Here is a 17,268-nt window from a genome sequence, read left to right as displayed (position 1 = left end):
CGCCATCTGCCTATTTATAGTCAGGAGAACTCAGGAAAGGTCCCGATCTCATGGAGGACCCAGCTAAGCAGCGAGGTCCTCGGTCTCCATGGAACTCCAGAGGGTCTGGAAGTTTCAGGACAACACATTGGAGACTTCTCCTCCTGTTACATTGTACCCATGGTGTTAGTTCCTAAGACGAAATAGAGGAGAAACTCCTCCAGGGCAGGCCCTTGGTTCTCTGTGTCATACACAAAGTCCTGCCCTCTGGGGTGGGGAGCTGGACAGCCCTGCAGACAGCCCAGCTGCAGCAGAGGAGAGGAGCTCCCTGCAGCAGAAGGTGGACTCTCTGCTTGCTGAGGGAGAGGACAGTGCTCAGCAGAGATGTCATACAGACAATGTGACTTCCACTCACAAGGGTCGCCAGGAAAATGAAACAGCCACCCCTGAAAGGGAGAAGTGATTTAGAAATCGGCTGTGCCTATCTCCCACCATCTGCTGCTGAGCATGAATAATTACATGGAGCAGAGACCTGTTGACAAGTTAATCACGATACTAAAATCTCAAAGGGGTAAGTGGAAAAAGGCCCATCATTAACATATAACAGAAAGTCAGCCTGCTGGAAATGCCCAGTTTACAACGGAGATGAAAGAGAAACAGGAAGAAGAGTGAGAGGTCTGAAACTTCCCTAGCTCAGAGAGCCTGCAGGGGGAGTTTCTGCTCAGGCTGCTTTTTTTCTCCTTTTCCTGCCCTAGGGAGACTGGTTGGTAGGGTGTCCCATAGGCAGCTCTAGGCACCCACCACAGGGATGCTGCCCCAGCTATGAGGTCTCTGGAACTCGGACACTTCAGACACTGAGCTACGCTAAAGGGAGTCAAACAGCCTGGCTCAGCAGAGCTGCTTGCAAGACTCATGCAGGGGGCATGATGAGCATAGATACCACCTCTGGTTAGCACCCCAATAGCAGGGACAGAAGGGCATGAGTTGCAGTGCTACTGGCTGGGTATTGAGCTGGATGAATGAGGAGGGGCTAGAAAAAGCAGCCCGCTGCGGGTAATCAAAGCCTGGTCTCTGAGTCCCATCCCAAAATATTCCCTTAATTATCTGCAGTGGTGTCAATTTCTACACAATGAACCCATTAGTATCTTATAGGGTCTTTTACAGCTAATCCCCATCTTTCCAGTCTCACCTTGCTTCCTCCTCCCCAACTATCCCTTCTCTCCAGCCACAAGAACATGTCCCCTTTCCCTGTACATCTTAGCCTTTGCAAAGTCTGTTCCCTCTCCTCCTTTCCCTCCAGAGCAATTTCAATATATCTGCCAGGGACCAGTTCACCTCTTTACAGTTCCTTTGCTTTTTGTTCCCCTAGTGTGTGCACATGGCATTGACAGTGTCTGTTTATCTGACAGTAATGATAATTGGCATCATTAATTGAATAGTAATTGTGTTCTAGGTATCTAGTATGTTAACATTGCATTGAAAGTATCTGTTTCTCTCTTTAATAATAATATAATGATAACAAAATAATGACAATGAGCATCATTAATTGAATGCTAACTGTATTTGGAGCACTGGGCTGAATGTTTACATAGAAAATTTTGACCTTCACACAAGCCTGCACGGCTGCACCAGTAGCAGAGGCAGTCCTCAAACCCAGGAGGACCCGTGCCAGCAGACAGAGCTCCTCAGTGACAAGGACTGTGCTTTATCCATTCCTGAACCCTCCGGTGAAATCAGGCCTTCAAATACATATTTGTAAAAGGAAGAAATGAGGATACTTAGGGGAACTTGACTCATGTTAATTGCCAACACCAGCTGAATGTTTATTGGGTACCAGGCCCTATGCTTCACATTTTATTTGCCTTCATTTCATTTATTTTTTGCCAAAATACCTGTGAGATGGGCACTATTATTTTCAGCACCTATCACAGAACCTGACCCATAACACAAGCTCAAGTAATACATGTCGAATGAGTTCATCTCCATGTGATAGATATGGTAACTTAGAAATAGTATTTCGAATACAGAGGATCAGAAGCAGCACAGTGGAGGCTTGGAAACAGGTGTAACCATAGTAGAAAGGCTGGCAAAGATCTGTCTCTTCCTTTAACATTAGTGTGGATGAAGGGCGGTGTTTGAGATTTCCAAATGGGGGATGAAGAGCTTCATGCTGTAGGCTTTCTTGGTGGTGTGCATCCAAACTGACACGTGGTGAGAATCAGCCCTGAATTCAGAATAGCCCCAAAGAGTCACAGGAGTTCTCTGAGTCCAGGCCCCATATTGGCAAAGCAGATTTGTTTATAGGCTCAGATGTCAATATAGGGAGAAGTAGCCGGTGTGCTGTGAATGGAGAGTTAGGGCACCTCTGATTAAGTTAGGTCCATTGATGTTACAATAATTAGCACAACTAAGGCCTGATAAAGGGCTCTTGGGTGCTCACTGGCAAGACAGATGATGTGGGGACTCATCAGTTACCCCACAATTCCTCCACAGGGAGCTTCTGAAAAGTCCAATTAGCAGCCTTGCACTCTCCCCGGTCCCAAACAGCTCTGGATCCCTGGAGAAGCTGTCATCATCTCTCTTCCTCTGATTTTTATTAGGACCATAATTGTACATTTCTTCACTTACCTGTGGTGATGAAAGAGCGTCAGTGTTCCCATAACATACGGCCCAGCGAGTGAAACTAGGGCTCCACGCATCACTTCTCATCGCAATGATGCGGCACCAAAAAGCCATCCTTCATCATGTGAAAACCCCTCTCCATACCACACTGTCTCTATTTGCAACAGGCTCTGAGATATTCATGCCATAGATCATCTATTTGCCTGAATCAATATTTCCCTGACACTGGGAAGCCCGCCATCCATCCGTCCTACTGCATTTGATAAAACCATTCTGTGTCGCCTTTACTCAGGATGACGGGATCACAGGCCCTCTTTCCCTCCTGATGGATGATGTCCAGATGAATGATTGCTTCATAAATTACTATCTTGGGAGCAGAGCCCCCGGAACTCAGTCAAGCCCGCCCAGCAGTTGAGCAGACAGGAAGGAGACATGGCATGAAAGGCAAAGGTTCAAAGAACACCAGCCGGGAAGAGCTTAGTCCAATGTTCTAATTTAACAGATGAGGAAACTGAGGGGTAGAGTGGTGAAGTAACTTGTCCAAGGTCAGGCAGTTAATTATAAGTACACTTAGATTCCCACCACTCATGCTATGCCCCAGAGTTGGATTCTTTTTTTAACTGTCCAGGAAAGATGGAGAGTGGTATTTCCAGCTTGGCTCTGAGAAAGAAAGATTTCAGTTCACATCCTCTCTACTCAGCACCTAGGAGACCCAGTAAAGTGAGTCCACAGGCAGGGAAAAAACAGTCTCTGCCTTGGAAAGTCCCACCTTTGTCCTGTGGTAGAAGAAATCCTGTGACCAAATGAAGTCCCCCTGGACTAAACATAGGTGTAACATGTGCATCGCTGTCCCCGTACCTACCCCTTCTTCTCTCTCAAACCCTGAAACAGACCTGCCTCCTTGAGGAAGCATTCTTGGTCAGCTTTCTCATTGCTTCACAAGTCACATTCCTCGTGTGTGCTATCACCCAGCACTTCCAGGTATATGCCACAGACTGAAAATCTCACACCGAGTCTTTACCTCTCCCTTGGTCCTACATCCGGGAAACTGCTCTGTTCTACATGTTCTGCCTCCTCTACAGCTCTCCTCTGCAGGGGCATGCTGGGAAAGGTTCAGCAACCAGCATCCCCTCAAGAAAACCCCTGATTTGTGTAATTTGCTGATTTCCATGCTATAAACACCCCATTATGGAAAATTTCAAGGTACCAGAACAGTGTCATTGAACCTTGGGAAGAGACATGCAGTCCTGCATTTCTATCACACAGGTTAAAATGGATGAAAATAACCTTAAAAGCATAGATAATAGTAAAATGTGGTAAAATAATTAGGAAGTGATGACTTTTGAATATATATGTTGTTTTTAATATACAATTTTAAGTTGTAGATTTATGTCATTTAATTTATAATAAAGTAGTGTTTAAGAATTGCCTAACAATCTAACAACTGGCTCTCATGAGCCGGTGTAAGCCAGCTCCAGCACACCCTGCTCTGTCTTCCTTCCCTGGTTCCCCATGACATCTTCAGTTCTGCCCACTTTACCCTTCGGCTGGACTATTTTAATAACCTCCTAGCCTATCTTCCAGCTTCTGGTATCCCCTGCTCCAAACCACCCAATTTTATCTTTTCAAAAGGTAGCTCTAGTCTCCCTTGCTCATGCATGGCAGCTGTCTGATACTTCCAAATTAAGTATAAACTCTTTGTATGAATAGTCAAGGCCCTGTAAAATAAGATCCCCCAGACTTTCCAGTTTTATCTCCCAGGCAATATGTCAGAGCTCTCTTGGTACTTCAGAGACTGACAGGCCTAGGTTTGACGTTCACCTTGGCCGTTTATTAGTCAGGTGACCTGGGGAACATTATTTAAGTTCTCTGACCCTTGGCTTCCTCCTCTGAAAAAATGGAAAAATGCATAGAGTTGTTGGGAGGATTAAATAAGATCACACATAATATCCCTACATCAGTGACCAACCCATTTTAGACAGCAGTTACAGCAGTTACAGCAGCGGCACTGGCTTCTGTTGATGAGCTCACTGTATGTGTGAACACTGGTTCCTTATAACATTTTGTCCCATAGTTATTATCCCCATTGGCAAGATAAATAGAGGTGTGTTGCAGTCACCTCTGCCACATGCAGACTCACATCACCTAGGCGAATGCTACCCTCTGATCAATCTGTCTGATTTCTCATTTCTCAGTAGTGTTCACCCTTTCCATATCTAAGCTTTCGCTCCTGCACTCTGCCACTCAAAAACACATCCATCCAATAAGTAATAAAAAGACACAGAACCCAATTAAAAAGTGGGCAATGGAGTTGAATGGACCTTTCTCAAAAAATAAACAAACATACAAATAACCAAAAATAACATGAAGAGATGCTCAACATTATCAGCAGTTAGGAAAATACAAATCAAAGCAAAAATGAAATAGCATTCATACTCACCAGGATTCTATCATCAAAAGGACACATAATAACAAAGATATGGAGAAACTGGAGCTTTCATTCATTGCCAGTGGGAATGCAATAAGGTGCAGCCACTTTGAAAAACAGTTTGGCAGCTTCTCAAAACATTAACCATACAGATAAAATATGACCCAATAATTTCACTCCTAGGTATGCACCCAAGAGAAATAAAAACATATGTGCACACAAAAACTTACATATGAATGTCCATTGCACCATTACTCATAGTAGCCAAAAAGTGGAAACAACTCAAATATCCATCAACTGATGGGTAGATATGCCGAAAATGGTCTCTCCCTGCAATGAATTTATTCTGCCATAAAAAGGAATAAAGTACTGATACATGATACAATATGAATAAACCTTGAAAACAATGCTAAGTGACAGAAGCCAGTCATATAAGACTACATACTGTATAATTCCATCAATATCAAATGTCCAGAATAGGGAAATCCATAGAGACAGAACACAGAACAGCAGTTGCCTTGAGCTGGGGAGTGAGGAGGAATGGGCACGACTGCTCAATAGTGCTGGGTTTCTCTTGGGGGTAATAAAAATGTTTTAAACTTAGAATTGTGGCTATGGTTGCACACTCTGTGAATATAGTAAAAGCCACTCTTTCCTGACCTTGTAGAACAGCAGGTGTCATTATGGGAGTTGCCTTCTGCCATAACAAAGTCCAAAAGTTTCAGCACAAGGAGCTCAAAAACCAGAACATCTACCCAAGGCTGTTGGTCAAGTTATACAGGTTTCTGGCCAAAAAATCAACTCCATCTTCAACCAAGTGGTGCTGAAGAGGTTTTTCAAGAGTCACAGCAGCTGGTTGCCTTGGTCCCTTTCCCAGGTGATCTGGAAGATAAAACTTCCTGGCCAGGAGGAGAAACCACTGAGGTTGTAGGAACCAAGGGAATGCAACCGATGACGTGAGCATCCAGGAGATGTCCAAACTGAAGGTGTGTGCACTTCATGTGAGCAGCTGCACCTGGAGTCATATCCCCAAGGATGGGGACAAAATCCTCACCTTCAACCAGCTGGCCCTGGACTCCCACGAGGACAGTGTCACCATCCTTCTCTGTAAGGGCAGAGATGTATATAGGCATTTTGGCAAAGCCCCAGGAACCCCTCACAGCTACACCAAACCCTACATATTCTTGAAGGGACAGAAGTTCAAATAGGTGAGGGGCCCACAGACCAATGGTGCTACAAAACCTAACCCCAGAACCTGCCTTGTTATTAAAAAAATTGTGAATGCTGAAAAAAATGCTAACCATTGAATTATATACTTGAAATGGGTAAATTTTATAGGATTTGAAGATTTTTTAAAGATTTTTAAGAAAAGAATACCTTAAAGAAAACAATCTTATTTATTATTATATCAAAAAGAATATAATACAGATGTTTTTGGTCAAGGTGGTGGCTTAGGCAGACATGGCTTGCCTCTCTGCATAACCACAACAAAATTATAACTAAAATATAGAACAACCATTGCTCAGAACTGACAGAAATTGAATCGAATGGAAATCTGACAACTATGGAATTAAAGAAACCACATCCATCCTGACTGGTAGGAAGGGGACAGACACGGAATGGGCTAGTCCCACATCCAGGTGCGGTGGATAAAAATTCAGAAGGGATGTCTCAGGAGCAAGGAGTCCCAGCCCCACACCAGGCTCCTCAGCCCAGGATTCCAGTGCCCCACAACTTCTGGCTACAAAAACCAGTGGGGATTGAATTGGTGGAAGAAACTGATGGAGCTCCAAGCAGTTTCCCTTAAAGAATCCACACATGGACTCACCTGCTCAGACTCACTCCCTCTGAGCTCCAGTGCTAGGGAGGCAGCTTGAGGGCACCAGTGGTGTGCAGGGGGAGGCTGAGGTGTCTAGCATCAAGGCAGAGGCCATTGTGCCTTCTCTAGGTCCTCCCTGCACCACAGAGTCAGCAGACTAGTGTCATACGTAAGATTCCATCAACCTGACTAACACTGTTCGACGTGCCTTGGAGATTCCCAGAGACTGCCTCATGCAACTTACTGGCCCACCAAAGCTGCTTTTGCATATGAATGGCTCATGCTTCATAACTTCCTAAATTCTCTCAAACAAGCCAGCAGCTGGCCTCAGGGAGCCCCAGGGCTGGAACTAGCAGCCTAGATTCACCTGGAAATCTCCAAGCCCAGCACAAATAGTAGCCATCTAAGATTACTTTATAATTCAGGAAGGGTGGCCCCAGGCAGAATACAGTTTGGGGCTGAATTTGGCCTGCACCACCTGGGAAACCCAAAGGCTAGTGCACCCAGTAGATAGGTACAGACCATGTCAGAGCACCACCATCCTGCCCTGGGCAGCTGATCCTCCACAGAGGGTGGAGGTTGGTGGTAAATGGTCAAAGCCAATCCTTGCAGCTGACTGGCCTGGGTAAATACCTCTCGTTGATTTCCTAACAGCAACCAAGCCTCAACTACAAGAGGAGGGTGTACTCTGCACACATGAAGGGCACACCTGGAGTACCTGGCTTCTGTAATAGGGAAGCTGTACCACTGGATTCTACAAACACCTACTATATTAGGCCACACTACCAAGACACAAATGCAAGGCAGCTCTACCATAAAAACAAACACACGGAGGCCACCAAAATGAAGACACAAAGAAACATGGCCCAAATGAAAGAACAGATCAAAACCCCAGAAAAGGAACTAAACAAAATGGATATAAACAATCTATCAAATGCAGAATTCAAAACACTGGTTATGAGGATGCTCAAGGCACTTAGTGAGTACCTTAAGAGCATAAAAAAGATCCAGTCAGAAATGAAGGACACACTAATTGAAATAAAGAACAATTTACATGGAACAACAGTAGAGCGGTTAAAGCTGAGAATCAGATCAATGATTTGGAACATAAGGAAGCAAAAAACAACCAATCAGAACAAGAAAAAAGATCATAAGAATAAATAAGGATGGTGTAAGCAGCCTAGGGGACCACATTAAACAATCAAACATTTGCTTCATAGGGGGGCCAGAAGAAGAAGAGAAAGAGCAAGAAATTGGAAATCTATTTGAAAAATAATGAAAGAAACTTTCCTTAATTTGGTGAAGGAAATAGACATGCAAATCCAGTAAGCACATAGAGTCCTAACAAGATGGAAGCAAGTCCATAGTATGGGAAGAGTCCCATACCAAGACACACCAGAATTAAAATACCAAAGGTTAAAGATAAAGAGATGGGAGGGAGGGTGTGGGAGAATGGGTGAGAGGTGAGGGATTAAGAAGTACAAATATGTAGCAATAGAATAGCCTTGGCAATGTGAAGTACAGTATAGGAAATGGAGTAGCCAAAGAACTTACATGCATGACCTGTGGACATGAACAAGGGTGGGGGGACTGCCTAAGGGAGTGGGGGGTGCTGAGTGAAGGGGAGCAAAGGGAGAAAAAATCAGGACAACTGTAACAGCATAAGCAATAAAATATAATTTGAAAAACAATATAATACATAGGAATAAATTTAATCAAGGAAAAATCTGTACACTGATAACTATAAGACACTGATGAAAGAAATTGAATAAGATACAAATAAATGGAAACATTCTGTATGCATGGACTGAGAGAATTAATATTGTTATAGTATCCATACTATCCAAAGCAATTTACAGATCCAATGCAATCCCTATCAAAATTCTAATAATTTTTATAGCAACACAGCAAACAACCTTAAAATTTGAATGGAACCATAAAAGACTCCAAATAGTCAAAGTAATCTTGAGAAAGAAGAACAAAGCTAGAGGCATCACACTTCCTGGTTTCAAACTGTATTAAAAATCTGTAGTAATCAAAACAGCATTAAAACAGATACAAAGATCAATGGAACAGAATAGGGAGTCTAGAAACAAGCCTATGTACATATAGTCAATTAATTTACAACAAAGGAACCAAGAATATACAATTTGGAAAGAACAATCTTTTTAATAAATGGTGTAGGAAAAACTGGAAAGCCACATGCAAAAGAATAAAACTGGACCCCCTCCCATACAATACACAAAAATCAGGACTTCCAGCCAAGATGGAGGCGTAGATAGATACACTTTGTCTCCTTGCACAACCAAAAGAAGGACAAGAACAAATTTAAAAACAAAAATTAACTAGAACTACCAAGAAATCTAACTGTACGGAAGTCCGAGGACCAAGGAGTTAAAGAAGAAACATTTATTCAGACTTGTAGGAGAAGCAGAGACAGGCAGCCTGGGAGGAGAGGACATGTGGCAAGGGGTTTGCTAGAGGACCTGGCAGGTGATGCGGCAGCTGGCAGACCAGGTGGTCCCACATTTGTGTGCAGATAACCAGGAAGAACAACTGGGGAGCAAGATAGACTGTGCTATCCAGGGTTCCAGTGCGGACCCTGACTGAAAGCCTCAAAACCTCTGACTGAAAAAACCTGTAGGGGTTGCAGCAGCAGGAGAGACTCCCAGCCTCACAGGAAAGCTTGTTGGAGAGACCCACAGGGTCCTAGAACAAACATAAACCCACCCACCTGGGAATCGGCACCAGAAGGGCCTGATTTTCTCATGGGTAGCAGAAGAAGTGACTGAAAGCTGGCAGAGAGCAGAGCAAGCAGCATTGTTCCCTCTCAGACCCCTCCCCCCACATACAGCACCACAACGCAGTGATGTAGGTTACCTGCCCCACCCTGGTGAATACCTAAGGCTCAGCCCCTTACAATGTAACAAGTGCGCTGAGACAAAAAAAAATATGGTCCTAATGAAAGAACAGATCAAAACTCTAAAAATAGAGCTAAGCGATGAAGAGACAGCCAACCTATCAAATGCACAGTTCAAAATACAGGTAATCAGAATAGTCACAGAAATGGTCGAGTATGGTCACAAAATGGAGGAAAAAGTGAAGGCTATGCAAAGTGAAATGAAGAAAAGTGTACAGGGAATCAACAGTGAAGGAAAGGAAACTGGGACTCAAACCAACAATTTGGAGCAGAAGGAAGAAATAAAAATTCAACCAGAACAGAATGAAGAAACAAGAATTCAAAAAAATGAGAAGAGGCTTAGGAACCTCCAAAACATCTTTACATTCCAACATCTGAATCATAAAGGTGCCATAGAGGAGAAGAGGAAGAGCAAGAAATGGAAAACTTATTTGAAAAAAATAAAGGAGAACTTCCCCAATCTGGCAAAGGAAATAGATCTCCAGGAAGGCCAGGAAGCTCAGAGAGTCCCAAAGAACTTGCACCCAAGGAAGTCCACACCAAGGCACATAATAGTTACATTACCCAAGACTAAAAAGAAGGAGAGAATCCTAAAAGCAGCAAGAGAAAAGGAGACAGTTACCAATAAAGGAGTTTCCATTAGACTATCAGCTGATTTCTCAAAAGAATCCTTGCAGGGAAGAAGGGGTTGGAAAGAAGTATTCAAAGTCAAGAAAGGCAAGGACCTACATCCAAGGTGACTCTATCCAGCAAAGCTTTCATTTAGAATGAAAGGGCAGATAAAGCACTTCCCAGATATGGACAAGTTAAAGGAGTTCATCATTACCAAGCCCTTATTATATGAAATGTTAAAGGGACTTATCTAAGAAAAAGAAGATGGTAAAAAAATATGAACAGTAAAATGACAACAAACTAACAACTATCAACAACTGAACCGAAAAGAAAAAAAAACAAACTAAGCAAACAACTACAACAGGAATAGAATCACAGAAATGGAGATCACATGGATGGTTATCAGTGGGGAGAGAGAGGCAGGAGAATGAGGGACAAGGTACATGGAATAAGAAGCATAAATGGTAGGTAGAAAATAGACAGGAGGAGGTTAAGAATAGTATAGGAAATGGAGAAGCCAAAGAACTTATATGTATAACCCAAGGACATGAACTAAGGGAGCGGGGAGTGATGGTGGGAGAGGGAGAGCAGGGCAGAGGGGAAAATGGGACAACTGTAATAGCATAATTAATAAAATATGTATTTTTAAAAATCAACTCAAAATGGATTAAAAACTTGAATGTAATACCCTGAAGTCATAAAACTGCTACAAGAAAACTGACAGTAAACTCCTTGACATTGATCTTGGTAATTATTTTTTGGATTTGACAACCAAGGCAAAGACAATAAAAACAAAAATAAGATAACGGGATCACATCAAACTAAAAAGCTTCTGCACACCAAAGGAAATCAACAGCACAATGAAAGGCAACCTATTAAATGGGAGAAAATATTTGCAAATCATTTCTCTGATAACTAATAAGTATCTAAAATATATAAAGAACTCAGTAACAAAAAACAAACACTGCAATTAAAAATGGGCAGAGGAACTGAGTAGACATTTTTCCAAAGAAGACATACAGATGGCCAAGTGGGACATGAAAGTTCTTAACATCACTCTCATCAGGATGAGAAACTGCAAATTAAAACCACAATGAGCCATCACCTCACACCTGTTAGAATGGATATTATCAAAAAGACAAGAGATAACAAGCATTGATGAAGATGTGAAGAAAACATTGTACACTGTTGGTGGAAATGTAAATTGGTACAACCATTATGGAAACCAGTATAGAGGTTCCTTGAAAAATTAAAAATAGAAGTAGTATGTGATCCAGCAATTCCATTTCTGCATAGGTACTCAACATATGCAGAAATGGAATCTCTATCTCAAAAAGGCAACCCATGTTCATAGGAATATTATTTCCAAAAGACATGGAAACAAACTGTCTATAGATGAATGGATCAAGGAAATGGGATACACACATACATAGAATGAAATATTATTCAGCCATAAAAAGAAGGATGTCCTGTCATTTGTACAATATGGATGGACTTGGGGGCACTATGCTAAGTGAAATAAACCAGACAGAGAGAGACAAATTCTGCATAGAATCACTCATATGTGGAATCTAAAAAAAACAAAACAAAAAAAACCAAAAGGTCGAACTCATGGAAACAGAAAACAGAGTACAGAAGTAGTTGCCAGGGGCTCAGTGAGCGGGGGAAAAGGGGGCAGGGAAGATAGGGAGAGGCTGGTAACAGGACACAAACTTTCACTATAAGATGAAAACAGTCTGAGGATCGAATGTGAAAACATGGTGACTATAGCCGACAATACTGTGTCACATAATTGAAACTTGCTAAGAGAATAGAACTTGAAAGTTCTCACCATACACATATAAAAAGTAAAAAGATAAATATGTAAGGTAATGGTTGTATTATTAACTAGATGGTTGGAACCCTTTCATAATGTGAGAGGATCACCACTTTAAACATCCTACAATTTTATTTGCCAATTATACCTTAATAAAGGTGAAAAAAAGCTTAGGAAAAAAAAGGTTCAGCCATCAAAGATTATTGCAAAGGCTGGGCCTTTCCTAGTGCCCACCTTCTACTCCTAGCTGACCACAGATCCTAGTGTACCCCGCTCCTGCCACCCCCGGGTGAGCCCTAATGCTCTGGGGTGTACAGAGAAAGGCTGGTTTTGTTCCTTTGACACTTGGGTGCTTCATGGTGTATAGGAAGCTCATACACATGCTGTACTTAGGCACAGAACAGGTGGACAGTGTGGCCAAACCCAGAGAAACACAAGCAGAATGGGGAGAAGACTTCACTGGCCACAGAATGTTAGCAGAGACAAAGAAGTGCAGGTGGATTTAAACGGTCCAGTCTTAGGCAAAAAGACCAGGAGGCCCTTGCACACCGGAGACTCAGCATCTTCTATGGAAATGTGAGCTGCTCCTGAAGAGGGCTGCCATGGAGCACTCCCTGAAATCTCGTTTAACTCTCTTCCTCCAGCCTGTCAATCAAGCAGAGAAGGCAGAGGCGATGGGTTTTCAGAGTGTGGCCCCAAGTGTTCAGTTGCTGCCTCCTGTCCCTGCTGCCTCATTTGCTCATCACTGACATTGAATAAAAACACATACCAATGGGTGCAGGAGCAAACACACACACACACAAACACACACTACCTTCGCATGCAGCTGGCACTCAGAGGTGCTAAAGCTGTTTTGTTAGCTGCAAGGGGGCATGCATAAGTTAGTTGTTTGTAAATCCAAGCTTAGAGACAAACCCAGAGTACTATTCTTTTAGGACCGAAAAAAAAAAAACATTCACACATCGCCACCTAATGGTACTTATACTTCACTACAGTCTTGGATCTGTTCAAGATTAATAGGTAGATGGATCCAAGGGGTAGGAAGCATAGTGAAAGATGTAAAAACTTGGACTTCATCCTTCACATGGATATACCAAGTGTTCAGCTGCAGTTTGTGGAGCTGTGTGCACTGTTGGTTGCCTGTGACACTGCTTGTAGCAGCTGCCTCAATGCTGCTGTTCTAGCTCTTACACTTTTTGTGGCTCCCAGCTATCCCTCCTGTGCTGCCCGGCTATTCCTTTAGCACAAAACGTGGATCCCGTTTAATATACCCTTTGGCGAATATCACTTCCAGTTCTTATCATGCACCTTCCCAGATTCTAAATCAGACTCAGGATAAGTTTCATGAGCCACATGATTTCTGCCTATGGCTAACTTGCCATGTTAGCTTATGCTCCAGACTCCAGCCTGCCTTCATGGGTCAAAGGGATTTTGAAACCTAAGTGTTTCATTCCCAGCTGGGTTCTCAGATGCTGAGGTCTGACTCGCTCAGAATCTGTTGAGATCTTTGTGGCCTATTGTTACACACTGGCTGTATCAAATCACGGCCTCTGAAATTAGCTGAGTAGCTCCAGCTGACTTTTGAAAACCCAGGGAATAGAAAACCCTGAGTAATGAATAAGGAAGGAAGAGCCTTCGTGGGAGACTAAGTCACACGCAGTGTTTGTACTCATGACACCAGCCTGGCTGGCCTGCCTCTGCACTCTTCTCTCTAGGTAAGCAGTTCTCTCCTCGCCGACCCCGGCAAGAAGAGTGGGTCGTTATCTCCACCGAGATGTCTGAAGAACAAAGTCCAGAGAAGTTGAACCACTTGCCTGCGATCACACAGTGCAGCCCAGAAGAGAAGCAGCTAGGACATGGGTCTCCCCACTTCCAGACCATGGTACTCCCAGGGTCAGGCTGGCCTGGGCGTCACAGACACCCCTGGCAAGCTCCCTCCTTGTGAAATGGCATTTACATTGCAAAATGCTCACTGTCGGTTGGAAGGCGAAGAGTTGTCTTAAGTGACAAGTTCCCAAATCTACTGTACCTTCTAACAGAGTCCTATATGGGAAGCTGGAACCATTTGTGTCAAAGTAAATGCATGAGTTGTTCACGTGCCTTATTCTTTTAGTGCAATTGTGGAATGCACCAATGTTCTAGAGGATGAGGAAAGACTGCCATAAGCACCATCTTCTCCCTCCCTCTCTCTCTTCCCCCACCGCCTCGCTCTCTTTTCTTCTCCGCTTTCACTCGACCTCTTCCTTCTCCATTTCTCTCTTGAATCCTTCTTCAGTAATTTTCTAAAGTTTGATCAGGCTTTATTTTTAAAGAGCACCCAGAAATATTTTTAGCTCAAATGGAAATCTTCCCTCCAATTCTATAAATATTCCTCCATGTAAACCTTTAAGGCGCGCTTAAAGTCGGCCTGTCCAAAGTTGACCTCATCATCTCGTTCTATGTATTGGCTGGACTGAGAGAGGGCTCCATGAGGGTTTCATTCCGTCAGACAAATACGATGTTACCTTTGATGGAAGTTGTCCCAGTTTTTTCCCACTTGCACTCAGCACACTTCATTAAGAGGTGGAACCAGTGTTACCCAGCTGTAGCTGAATGAACCAGACAATGTTGGACAAGCTGAAGATGGACCCACAGGTGCCGGCCACAGGAGAAACCCGCCAGCTATTAAGGAATTAACTGGAATCCTATCCCGAAGACACTCAACAGAAATTGCTATCATCAAATAAATTGTCCTTTGATTATGAATCCAACTGACCATCTTAGGATGAGGAAAAATAGTACTCTAATAGAATAACCAACTTTTTTTTGCCAAGAACTTTCCCAATTTTGAAATGAAAGTCTTTTGTCCTGAGAAACCTCTTAGTCCTGAACAAATCAAGATGGTTGGTCACTCTAAAACCTAACATTGTATTATTGCTATGGTGATAATAGCCTCTTCTTCACCTTTTCTTATGCCTTTGCAATAAATGTCTATAGTTGTGAGTAATCTCCATGCACCTCTTCTACGAAGTCCATGAGCCACCTGGCCTGCAGAATGGCCCTCACAGTCCCCCAGCCAGCCCTGCTCCGCGTCCCCAGTCCTGGCTCAGCTTCTCTTTCCAGTCAATACACCCCTGGCTTGGTCTACCTATGTTCTAGTCTACCTAAGTTCTAGGTCGAAACATTTGTCATCTTTTTTTAAGATTTTATTTATTTATTTTTTTAGAGAGGGAAAGGGAGGAAGAGAGGGAGAGAAACATCAATGTGTGGTTGCCTCTTGAGCGTCCCCTACTGGGGACCTGGCTTGCAACCCAGGCATGTGACCTGACTAGGAATCAAACCAGTGGCCCTTTGGCTCATAGTCCGGCACTCAATCCACTGAGCCACACTAGCCAGGGCAGAAACATTTACCATCTTTGCTTTGACTCTTTTCTTCATTATTTACATACAATTGATCTTTATTACTTACATGTAATTGATTTATATTTTGAAATGTTGTGGAACCCACATTGCCCCATCTTTGCTACCATCATAATAATTATAATAAAAACAAGCACCAACTCTAAGGATCAGTTGGAGTGGCTTGAAGAAAGAATGAAGGGGAGTAATAACAGTCAATAAACCTATCGAATTCAGAATTTCTCAAAAGTATTTGATGACGAGCAGCTTGTGGGACCATTTTATTCCATGAAATACAATTTGGCCATGGCTCATCTAACCCATAGATTCAGTGTTTTACAGAATTAGAAAGAAAATTTAAGAACAATAACTCCAGCTCTGTAATTTTATTTATAGAAATTCTGAGACCATAGGACTTCAGTGGCCCAGGCCACATGGCTCATCTCTGGGACACACAGGCTGTGGACCAGTCTCCTGACTCTGTTCAGGGTTCTTCACACTGTGCCATGCACGCTTCCTGCCAGATGCCCTGCATCCTGCTCCCGTCACTAAAATAGTCTTCCTCTCTCCCCATTGAAGTCATGCTCATAATTCAAAGCCAAGCTTAACTTTTAGTTCCTCCCCCTTTTTTTTTTGCTAATCACACAAGCCAACACGGATGCCAGCTTTTGCTAACTCACTATAATAGTTGGTTATTTGTATCATTTGGTTTGCTACCTAATAGCAGGCACTGTAAATACCTAGTATGTGTATCACTATGGGTGGAGTTTGTGACCTTGGCGTTCATTTCTAATCTGCCACAACATCCTTTTCATCTGATCCTAGAAAGAGTTTCAGAATATTTTGCAGCATAATACTCCAGGTGGCTGGAGCTACACAGCCACGGTTAGTTAGCATGTAAGATGAAACTTGTTTGGAGCCCTGACTATGTCATTCAACTATTTCATTTCTGCATCTATTGGACCTCCCTGAGCAACAAAACCAATGTCTTCTCATTCTTTCCCATAACTGTTAGCTCCAAGTATAGTTTTTGGCTGCAACAAGGGCTCAATGATTGTTCAAATGTCTATATCAAACGTTAATATGATAATAACTAACACATACTGCTTAGTTACAAGGTACTTTCTTAGTTACACATGGTACCATATTTAATTAATTCTCACAACAACCCTGAGAAGTGGGGTTGACTACGCTCCCAATTCCTTCTAGACAGTAAGCACCTGAGGGACAAGACTGTTTCATATTGGCTCCTGTGGAGCTCAGCTCTGGGACCAGGTTGATTTCTAAAATAGAAGTGTGAATTCTGGGGATGAAGACACACAGGTCTGAGGGCTTGTCATAGGCACTGGGTCACCCCACCTGCCCCCTGTCACATAGCCCAGCCGAGTCTTCATATTCCCTACATCGGAATTCCACTGTCACTGGCTTTTCTTTCTTCCTGGTAATGAAGCAAAACCTGGTGGGTTAATTAATCCTTCTCAATGCTGGGCAGCAGTAATAGGATCAAGAAGAAAGCCTTTCTCCTCTTGTGCACCCAAGGGCACCGGGTGGAAGCCCGTGAGGAGACAGAATGCAGCCTTCAATCTGTTAATTGTTTGAGAGCAAATCATCTGTCAGCAGGAAACAGAAAAAAGACAGCACTGAATTCAGAGTCAGAACAATAAATAACATTCAGCACTATACCCTTGAGAAAA

General features: G+C 43.0%; 1 pseudogene; it reads left to right on the top strand.

The window, feature by feature from the left end:
• The first annotated feature begins 5,712 nt into the window (after positions 1-5,712).
• LOC123818528 lies at positions 5,713-6,237 on the top strand (annotated as a pseudogene).
• The last annotated feature ends 11,031 nt before the right edge of the window (positions 6,238-17,268 follow it).

The sequence above is a fragment of the Phyllostomus hastatus genome, unplaced genomic scaffold (genome assembly GCF_019186645.2).
Source record: "Phyllostomus hastatus isolate PE091 unplaced genomic scaffold, TTU_PhHast_1.1 phas_contig_283, whole genome shotgun sequence".
NCBI classification, from domain to species: Eukaryota; Metazoa; Chordata; class Mammalia; order Chiroptera; family Phyllostomidae; genus Phyllostomus; species Phyllostomus hastatus.
Note: the sequence above shows the minus strand (reverse complement) of the source record. Positions and strands in the feature narration are given on the sequence as shown.